Raw genomic sequence first — 11,649 nt, forward strand, 5'->3', positions numbered from 1 at the left:
ATGAAGTATCATGAAGTAGTGTTGGGGTTTTGTCCAATACACATAATTTAAATCCAAGGGTTTTCGTCTTGGGGCTTGTTGAAGTTGGGTACTTCATTCTCCAAACCTCACTATAAAATTAGACAATGAGACCAAGATGTCCCAAATGATCTCCTCGTCCTCCTTTTAAAAACTCCATAAATAAATCTAGAATCTTCTAGAAGTATTTTATTTTAATTATTTTAATATTATTCTAGAAGGTCTCCCTTAACTCCATCTAAGTGAATTTTAATTTTATTTTATTTTACTTAAGTCATTTTTGGCCTTCTTCCTTCAATTAAATATCCCCCCTTCTTTTGTTCAATTTAGTGACTAATTAAAATCACTTTTAATCAAGGAAAATGGTAAATCACTCACTATACTTTCTTTGGCCGCTTGAAGTCACTTCTCATCATCTCATCTTGTAGATATTCTCATTTTGGTTCAAAAAAGATACTACACTAAGGTGTTCCATCAAAAATTCATCCCACAATGCTACCTTAAGCGTAATTAATTAAGAAAGTCTCAATAATAACCCTATTTCACGAGATCTATCATAATGCAACATAACCAAAAACAGGTTGTGCGAATGATAGAATATGCCATGTGAACACTGCCGGATCACATAGAATCCCTCAAAACCCCTTTGGGACCCTTGATGATGTAATCATGCTCCTATGTCCTAGCGATCACATACCCAATAAATCGATCCTAGTTGTACTATAGAGGAAACTGAAAATGGGGACATTACAAATTCTTTGACTACACATCCTTTAGATCTGAAAATAACTTCATGCCCTTGGTCCTAAATTTGGCTGACACTCAATAAGTTATTGTTTAAACCATCTACAAAAAAGACATTTCGAGATTTATTTTTATCCTTTAAGACCACAGATCCTTTTTCTTTGATAGTAGCAGGTGAATTATTACGAAAAGAAACATTTTTCCCTTTCTTAACTTCATTAAAAGAAATAAATTTATTTATGTCATCTGTCATATGTCTTGAGTAGTCATTCTCAAAATTGCATAGGTTATCTTAATCCCTTCCATATCGAGCTACACCACACTTTTTCTAAAGAGGCAAGATTTATTTTCTAAACTTTAGGAGGTTATGCCTTTAATTCATTCTAATAACAAGGAATTAACCTTCTTCTGCATTCACTCTCCTCATGCCCAAAGGTATTGCATATATAACATTCAACTTCATCCATAAGAGGAGAAAATGAATTATTATTAATGGACTTCATACCCTTTACTGATCTATTTAAATTATACCTGGCTCTTACTTCTCTCGTCTTCATAGTTTCATATGCTACACAATAAATAGATTTGTGACCAAAATTATGACAAGAAAAGCAGTAACCATAGAAATATGAGTACCCGAGAATGAATAACCTCCTTAGATCTTCATTTTAGAGAGTTTGTTGCCTTTGCTTCACATCTGCATGGCTTGATTCATTATGCTTTTGTTGAGCCTTGTTGAGTTGGTCAGTGACTCCCTTTATTGCATTTGCATAACATTTTTGACCTATTTCGATAGGCTATAGGTTTTGAAACATTATTTTGAGCTACATTGTATCCAAGCCCTATCTTGATTGCCAAAGAATGTTGAACCTTAATGATTTCTTCTAATGTTTTAAATCCCTTTATAAAGTTGGTATTTAGATTGTCTGAGCTTTTGTTGTTTCAAGTTCCTTCCTTAGTTCTCTTTGTAGCTGCTACAACCCCCATCCAAAAATTTTCCCATGCCTTGATATTGGAGCCTACATTCTTTTTGTAAGAACTTATTTTCCAAGTATTTCATTTGATTATGAAGACTTATCTTCGCATGCAGTGCTTGTCAGGACTTGATTAGCTTGTCTTGATCATGAATAAGTCTTATCGATGATAACTAAGTACTTCTAACATAAGCCATCTCTGGCCTTGATCTTGCACCTACTGCTAGTCTTCCCTCTAGGAACTATGCAATCCACTATCTATAGAATCTATGCTAGGACTTGAGGATCAGAACTATGCAATCCTTGAAGTCAGGTAGCCATTGAGAACATAAAATGCGCTAGCCCTCTCTTTCAGCTGGAAACTGCACAATTCACTGAGGTAGTGAATTGTGCAATTCCTTGTTGCTAGGAATTGTGCAACCTTTTCTACTAGTGTGAATGTGTGTTTTCTTGTAATAGCTAATTCCTCATCCCTAGATAATAGGGAGTGCATAATTAATTTCATGCAAGTTCCACAAAGTTATTTTTTTCGATCTTAAGATAAGTGTCGTTTTTTCTTGATTTTAGGCATGCGGTCATAAACCATAACCTGGGAAAATATATATAATATGTGCTCTTAGATATCATTTACACATTTGAAATTGGAGCTATTGCCTTCCCAATGAGATCAAGGAGCTTTTGACTTAGTTTGCAACATTTTTCTGGGTAAGTTTTGCATGTGTTGCTTTTTGTCACTTTTTCTTTTATGAGCGTTATTTTTCATGTTTCTTTTTATAGTAGTTGGAATTTTAACTATTATTATCTTGTATGGGTGTTGTTTCAGTTTGTCTTTCACTTTTTACAAGTGTTGAATAAACTTCTTGTTTTTTGCCTACTAGAAGTTGCTGCTACTAGGTCATTTTCTGCATGTATGTTTTTACTTTTGCATGATTATTTCTAGTCCATGTATTTCAGTAATATAACTTACCTTGAGGTTGATCTACATTTCTTCCTACCCCGACACTCAAATATGAATATTTTCTCTCTACTTCCTGGGAATATCTGCGCAATATTGAGCAACTACTGCCCCTCCCAATTGTGCAACTCACAAGCTCAAGGCTCAAGTCTCACCATTGGCCTCTAAGATTGCACAATGCATAGTCATTGGCTTGTCCAACTATGCATTTTGCAGTTCCAGATCTCAAGCCTCAACCTTGGCCATTGAGACTGTGCAATGCACAATATTTTCCCTCGATCTACCCAACTGAGACTGTAGGTTTTCACCCCGTACAGAAATTACCTACATATGAATTCTAAAACATAGAAAATAAACAATGCAAGAGCATAACACATAAAACACATATACACAGAGATTTTCCCCTGGATTCTGAAATCGGGACTACTAGCTTGATTTTTCATTATGTTCCTTTCAATGTTACAATACATATTTATACATGCCAAAGCATCCAATACCATGGACCGAAAAACCATCGCATCCAAAACCATCGACCAAAAACCATCGCATCCAAAACCATGTGTGATGCACAAAACCATAGGTAGGTCCACCCAACCTAATATAGGGTCCAAAAAAAAAAATTTCCGGGTGCTGCCCCAGACCCCATATAGTGGGGTTACCTGCACCCCTCAAACCCCCTGTTACTTCCCCTGCTACGCAATCAGCGCAACAAAGGGGGGTCTCCACCCCCCTTATAACCCCCCGGTTAACTACGTGGGCTAGTTGTGGAAATAATATAACACAACCCAACATTCTCCCACTTGTTGTTTTCTTTCCACAGTGGGCCACAAGAGAGCATAGTCATTTATCCAGCCCTGCAATGCTCATTGTTTCTCTACACCAAGAGAACTTCTCAAAACTTACAAATTTTGTTAATGCATCTGTAGTATTCTTCAAAGTGTCCACCTTTACAAGCAAAAAATTTTTGTCTGCTATCATATCCCTCACAAAGTGATACTGAACATCAATGTGATTTGTCTTTGAATGATATGAAGGGTTCTTTGCCAAGAAAATTGCACTTTGGCTGTCACAGTCTATCCTTATATCTCCTTGTACTAACCCCATACTTGAACAAAATCTCTGCAACCAAACTGCTTTTTTGCTTGCATGAGTGGCTGCCATGTATTCTACCTCTGTAGTTGATAGTGCCACTACATATTTTTTCTTACTCATCCAACTAACTGCACCTCCAAATAGGTTAAACACATACCCACATGTAGATCTTCTTTGATCCAGATCTCCAGCCCAGTCTGCATCAACAAAGCCATGAATATCCAACACTCTATCCAATCTTGGTCTTCCTTGGTAGCAAAAACCATAACCACTAGTGCCACGAAAATACCTAAAAACCTGCTTCATTGTTGTCTAGTGCTCCTTCCTTGGTTTTGACATAAACCTGCTCAATACTCCCACTACATGTGTAATTTATGGTCTAGAATAGACCATTGCATACATCAGGCTACTGACTACACTTGCATATGGAACATGGGACATGTCCTCTTCCTCTTCTTGTGTCTTGGGACACTGTTTAGTAGATAATCTCACACCTACAAGAATAGGAACACTGTCCTCTTCCTCTTCTTGTGTCTTGGGACACTGTTCAACAGATAATCTCACACCTACAAGAATAGGAACCTTCATTGGTTTACTATCCTGCATATTAAACCTATGCAGTATTGTCTTGACATACTTCCTTTGGTTTAACCAGAGCTTCCTCTTTTTCCGGTCTCTTTTCATTTCCATGCCCAAAATATGGTTTGCAAGACCAAGATTTGTCATGTCGAATTTGGAGGACAATTGGGTCTTCAAATCCTGGATAATTTCTTTGTCATTTCCAACCAGCAACATATCATCCACATACAAGACCAGATAAATAACATGGTCACCAATTAATTTAAAATACACACAGTGATTTGCTTTGCTTCTGGTGAAGCCAAGTCCCCGTATAAATGTATCAAATTTCTTACACCACATCCTTGGTGACTTTTTTAACCCATACAAAGACTTCTTTAACTTTCATACCATTTCTTTCTTACCCTTCACCGCAAAACCTTCAGGTTGCTTCATGTAGATCTCCTCTTCCAGATCCCCGTGAAGAAATGTTGTCTTCACATCCATCTTTTCTACCTCAAAATAAAAAGAAGTAGCAACATATAAAAGTAATCTAATAGAAGTTACCTTGGCAACAGGAGAAAAAATATCACCAAAATCAATTCCTGGCACCTGGGAATAACCTTTTGCTACCAACCAAGCTTTGTATTTCTCCACCTCTCCTTCTGCATTTGTATTCTTCTTGAATACCCATTTGCTGGCAATGAGTTTCCTTCCATCCAGAAGCTCCACTAGATCCAAAGCCTCATTTTTGTGCAAAGATGCAATTTCATCAACCATGGCCTCTTTCCAGATTTTTCCATCCTTTGAATCTACTGCTTCCTTCACAGTTCTGGGATCATCATCAGTAATAGATAAAGCAAAATTTGAACAGAAAGAAGATGGACTATACCTTTCTGGTTGCCTTCTTTCTCGAACTGATCATCTCACACTTGGAGTTTGTGGCTCTTCATCTTCTAATTCCTCCTCTGCTATAGAGTCTGATTCTTCCTCATTTAGCTCAAATTCTATCTTCTCAGGTCCCTTTTGTTGGACTTCATGTTTAATAACATCTTTTACCTCTTTGAACACCACATCTCAGCTGTACACAACCTTCCTTGTTACTGGGTTCCAAAGATTATAACCATTTAAACCATCCTTATACCCAATAAAGATTCACTTTTCAGATTTACTATCCAACTTGGTTCATTTCTCCTTTGGAACATGTACATATGCATCACATCCAAATACCCTTAGATGTGAAAGAGAGGGTTTCTTACCAGTCGATAACTCTTGTGGAGTCTTATCCTCCAACGCTGATGAATGTGATTTATTGACCAGGTAACATGTTGTCTCCACTGCCTCTCCCCAGAATTCATGTCCTAACCTGGTACCACTGAGCATGCTTCTTGCCATTTCCATCAACATCTTGTTCATTCTTTCTGCAACTCCATTTTGCTGAGGTGTATATGGAGTAGTCTTCTGTCGTGCTATACCAGATTTCTTATAGAATTCTTCAAATTCCTTATTGCAAAACTCTCCACCGTTATCTATCCTCAACACCTTTATCTTCTTCCCTATCTGGTTTTCCACTAGAGCCTTAAATTCTTTAAACCTCTCAAAGACTTTCGATTTCTTCTTAAGGAAATATATCCATGTATTCCTTGAGAATTCATCTATAAATGATACATAGTACATAGACTTACCCAGTGATGGAACCTTCACAGGTCCAAACACATCACTGTGCACAAGCTCTAATATATGTTTCGCCCTCTTATCACTAGAGGGGAAACTCACCCGATTCTGCTTCCCATATACACAATTTTCACAGAAATCAAAATCTAGAGAGCTTCTACCATACCTTTACCATGAAGTATTCGAAGGCCCTTCTCTCCAATATGTCCAAGCTTTTGATGCCACAGCATGGTCTTCTCTCCACAGACCACTAGATTTTGTGCTCCACTTTCAGGAACCACAGAACTGTTGCACCCACCAATAACAGTGCTACCTTGCAACTTTTACAGAGTTCCAATCCGAACTCCCCGCATCAATACCAATGCTCCTGGAACCATCTTGTAGGTATCCTTCTCGAACATTGTTTTTACACCTACATCATCAATATTGCTTACAGAAATCAGATTTCTGGCCAATGTAGGAATATGTGGAACACCTGGAAGTTTTCTAACCCTTACACCTTGCAACTTCAACTTTACTTTTCCACGACCAATAATTCTAGCCTTCCTATCATCCCCTAAGAAGACATCACCACCATTGTGTTTCTCATACTCGCATAACCACTCTCTATGGGGAGTGAAGTGAAAGGATGCACCTGAGTCAATCAACCACACCTCATGATATACATGTGTACCTGAAGAAGCCAAGTAGACATCCCCACCTTCATCTGAGGTGGTTTTCACCTCTGCAGAAGGAGCATCATCATATCCCTTTCCTTTGTTAAGAGCTTTAGATTTACAGTCCCTTTTGTAGTGCCCTTCCTTTCAGCATTTCTAGCACACCACCTTTGCAGGTTTTCTTGGAGATTTAGATCTTTGTCTAGATTTAGATCTCCCACTCGATGAATTATTGTTGTTTCTGTTCTGGGACCGTTGTTATGAAACCAGCTCACAAAAAGATAGAAAAGAGAGATCCACGCCTTAGAATTCAGCCTCTTCAAGGGGGCAACCTCCTTTACATTACATAAATGAACAATTCTTGGATGATACAAATGATAAAACCTCCTTTCTATATATAGGAGTCTAAGGAGTCACAATATAATCCAGCCGACCTAACAATAATAATATAAAGCCACAAAAATAACAATAGAGGGATTCTATGGGGCACAGAAATAACAATATGGGGGTAATAGGGGCACAACAATATAAATAAGGGTATAACTACAATAGTAATGGGGTAATCACTAGTATTATGGGGACCCAACATGCCCCTCTCCTTCAAAAAAGTGTTGTCCTCAACGCTTGAGCAGTTATGGATACTTCTGCATAAAATTCTCATCCTCCCATGTGGAATCTTCAGCGGATAAGTTCTTCCACTTGATAACATACTCTGAAATTGATCGATTTCGTAGCTGTCGAGTTCTTGTTTCTGTCACTGCTTCTGGTTCCAATATAATTTTTCCTTCCTCGTCAAGTTCTGGCAATATTGTTTGAACTGGGAGCTTGTCGCCTATAACCTTCTTTAAACATGAAACATGGAAAACTGGGTGCAATCGAGAAGCTGCAGGAAGCTCCAATTTGTATGCCATAGTACCAATCTTTTCCAACACCTTGTATGGACCATAATACTTTGGTGATAATTTATTATCCTTCTTAGCTTGCTTTAGGGACATTTGCTTATATGGTTGTAGCCGTAGGAATACCCAATCACCTACATCAAAACTTCTTTCACTGCGATGTTGATCTGCCTGTTGTTTCATTCTATTTTGTGCCAACACGAGGTTATCCTTTAAGAGTTGGAGGACTTGTTGTTGATGTTCGATGTGATGTTCCACTGCCTGAACCTTAGAATTTTCTCTTAAATATGATGTGATTGATGGTGGTTGGTACCCATAAAGTGCCATAAATGGGGTCATTTTTGTTGCTGTATGGAAGGAAGTGTTATACCACCATTCAGCCAGAGGCAACCATTTGACCCATTGTGTCTGTTTATCAGATACAAAGCAACGAAGATATCCTTCCAAACATTTGTTTACTATCTCAGTTTTCCCATCAGATTGAGGATGATAAGATGAGCTATGAGCTAACTGAGTACCAAGACAAGAAAATAATTCTGTCCAAAAATTTCCAGTGAAAATGGGATCTCTGTCACTTACAATAATCTTTGGGTTTCCATGTAGCTTTTGAACTGTCTCCATAAATGCAGTAGAAACTATACTGGCTTTAAATGGATGTGATAATGCACAAAAGTGTGCATACTTGGTAAGTCTGTAAACTACCACCATGATGACACTCTTTCCCTCAGACTTGGGTAAACTTGTGATAAAATCCATTGAAACCTCCTCCCAACGTTGGCTTGGAATGGATAAAGGTTGTAATAGACCCGGTGTCTTAATTGTTTCAACTTTATTTTGTTGGCAAACCAAACATTCCGCCACAAACTTTTGAATATCTGATTTAAGGCCATCCCAAAAAAATTCCTTCTTAACCCTGTGGTAAGTTTTTAAAAATCCTGAGTGCCCTCCTAAGGGAGAAGTGTGCAATTCCATAAGAATCTTTTGTTTTAGCTTGGAATTCTTACAGAGGTATAAGCGATCTTTGTACCATAACCAATCATTTTGCCAGCTAAATGTATCAGAAGTACTGGAATCTTGTTGTAGCTTTCGAATAAGTTCCCACACTTCTTCGTCATTCTTCCATTCCTCCTTTGCTTCGTTTATCCAATCTGGTTGGATAATAGAAATGGCACACAACAATGCTTCTATATCCTCATCCTTTCTTGAGAGTGCATCTACCACCACATTTTGCTTCCCTTTTTTGTAGATGATTTCAAAGTCATAACCCAACATCTTTGTGACCCACTTTTGCTGCTCTTCAGAGGATAATCTTTGTTCTAAAAAGTATTTAAGGCTATCATGATCCGTTTTTACCTTGAAGTGTCTTCCCATTAGGTAGGGTCGCCATTTCTTAAGTGCATGGAGTATTGCCAACATTTCCTTCTCATAAATAGCTTTGCTTAAAAACTTTCCCTTGATTGGACGACTTTCAAAAGCAATGGGTCTTTCATCTTGCATTAGAACAACACCAATTCCATTTCCTGAAGCATCACATTCCACAATAAAGGTTTTTGTGAAGTCCGGTGTAGCTAAGACCGGTGTCCAAAACCATGGACCGAAAACCATTGTGTCCAAAACCATGGACCGAAAACCATTGTGTCCAAAACTATGTGCAAAAAATCATGCACAAAACCATAGGTAGGTTTGCCCAACCTAATATAGGGTCCAAAAACAAAATTTTCCAAGGCGCTGCCCCGGACCCCATAGAGTGGGGTTACCTGCACCCCTCAAAGCCCTTGTGACTCCCCCCACTACACAATCGGCAAAACCAAGGGGAAGCTCCGCCCCCATTCTAACCGCCCGATTAACTATGTGGGCTAGTCGTGGAAAGAATATAACACAACCCAATAGAGACTGCAGATTGTGTAGCCTCAAGCTTTAATCTCCTCCCTTGCCTATCGAGATTGTGTAGTTCATAATTCATGAGCCCAGTTTCCCTCCTTGAGCCTAGAAACTACGTAATCCTTCTCTCTAGTGAGTGAGCTGCTACTTTAATCTTGATGAATGAACCGATTTTCTTGAATTGATTTGTCTTTCCTATGAATGCATCTTATGATAGAGGTACTGTAGGTGTTTGAGCTCATCTATCTTTTATCAGTTGTTGTCATCATGCCTCCAAAGAGATCGACCTCAAAAGACACTACAAAGAGTATCACTGATGAAGTAGTTGAGAGAATGTCTTTCACCTTGCCTATTCTGTTAGATACTCACACTCTTCATTAAGGAAGATTCATATATCACAACATATAGTTAAAGATGCATTCACAACTACTAGTTGTAAGGCAAATATGGAGGACAAAAATGTATACATAAATGTCTAGAAGTGAGGCTTTCATAAAGTTGCATGTAGATTCCCTGTCTTCCCTTGTGCAACATCACGTGGGTCCTTTCACACGTAGATACAAAGATCATGACCCTTAGCATTGTCAGTGGAAAATGACTTGCCTCATACATGGCTCATGATTTTAAGCTCTTGTATCATTTTCCCATGTCATAAGCATACATGGATTCTCATTTTTATGTAGTCACCAGTTATTTGAGCACCAAGGATGTCATCAAAACTTGGGTGAAAGAGCCATCAAAATTCTGTCAAACACTAGTAACACATACAAGACCCAATCCCTTAGAAAGGTGTTCTAGTACTTGGTTTTTTGCATGTTGTCAGATAAATGGTCAAAAGAGTACTAAAACCTTCCCTAAAGGTTGGGTGTATTTATTGCATCAGCTTGCCAATGAGGGGAAGGTGTTCAATTGGTCAGATTTTTGGATTAGCAACTTAAGATCCATGTGCCTAATGCAAAGAACCCTCCTATGGGTAAGACAACTAGATTTTGTATGTCCATATACCTATTGGATGGGATTTGTGCTTAGAATTCTTTCCCTAGCATGAGTTGGACTTGGAAACCAAAAGAGCTTGTTGTTCATATTTATTGCAAGTTGCTTTCCGAGTGTAATTATAAGGGAGTCATGGAGAAGTTGACTGATCACTTCTTCATATTATTGTACCAAATGATCTTAGAGGAAGAAACACCTTACGTGTCTTGTGAGGCTATGGATGCAGTAGCAGAGCTTGATGATTGGTTCGCCTCACCTGATGACACTTAACTCAAGGTTTTTAGTTGTCAGAAGTCATCACATCTATTACAGAGGTATGCCACTGATAAATTTTTCATGTAGAATATTGCTTACCATCTTTCCACATGTTTATTAGCAGTACTGCAAAGGAAGAAGAAAGCACCTTGGCACGATCTCCCTTTACATGTGGGATCATATGAAATTAAGAATATGAAAATTGTAGAATATGAAGGTACTGAGTTGGAGAAATTCATATTTGGGCTTATGGAGTGCCACCCGTATGATCCCAGAATTGTTTGGAAGAAACACTATGCAAAGATACATTTCAATTGGCCAAGTGGGACATATTCCACAATAGAGGAGGAAAAGATTAAAAACTATTATAATGCCCCTAGGCCATGCATGCAAGTCAACCATGCAAGTCCTTCACATGTGACTCCACAACATGATGCTACTTTGGAAGCATGGCTATGAGATAAGAACAACTCAGTAAGCACAAAGACTAAAAGGAAGGTTGCACATAGTCCAACATAGAAGCAAAGCCATAAATACAAAGAAGATCCATCTATCTTAAAAGCGTCTATGGCAGTAGAGAGAAAGAGGAAACATAAAATTCAAGAAGAGGAAGAATAAATATAGAAGGAAGAACATGAGAAGAAAGAACGAGAGGTAAGCCAGATGCAAGAAGAAGAAATGAGGAGAAAAGAAGAAGAAGAAACAATGTTGAAGCAAGCTAAAGAAGAAGAGGAAAAATGACTACTAGAAGAAGAAAGAAAACAAAATTAGGTTAAAGAAATTTTCCAGGATATTGAAGACTTGATAGTGATTCAAGACATGGAGGAAGAGCCAGAGTAACATAATCAAGATGGTGATCTCATGCCTTGCACACAATAGATCATCATTCAGTCTCCAGCTCCTCCTGCAGAAGGGCAAGTTGTAGATTATGAAGAGAGAATTTCTCCTCT

This window comes from Pinus tabuliformis, chromosome 4_1 (assembly GCF_031772625.1).
Source record: "Pinus tabuliformis cultivar Carrire ecotype Pingquan chromosome 4_1, CPIR1, whole genome shotgun sequence".
Taxonomy (NCBI): domain Eukaryota; kingdom Viridiplantae; phylum Streptophyta; class Pinopsida; order Pinales; family Pinaceae; genus Pinus; species Pinus tabuliformis.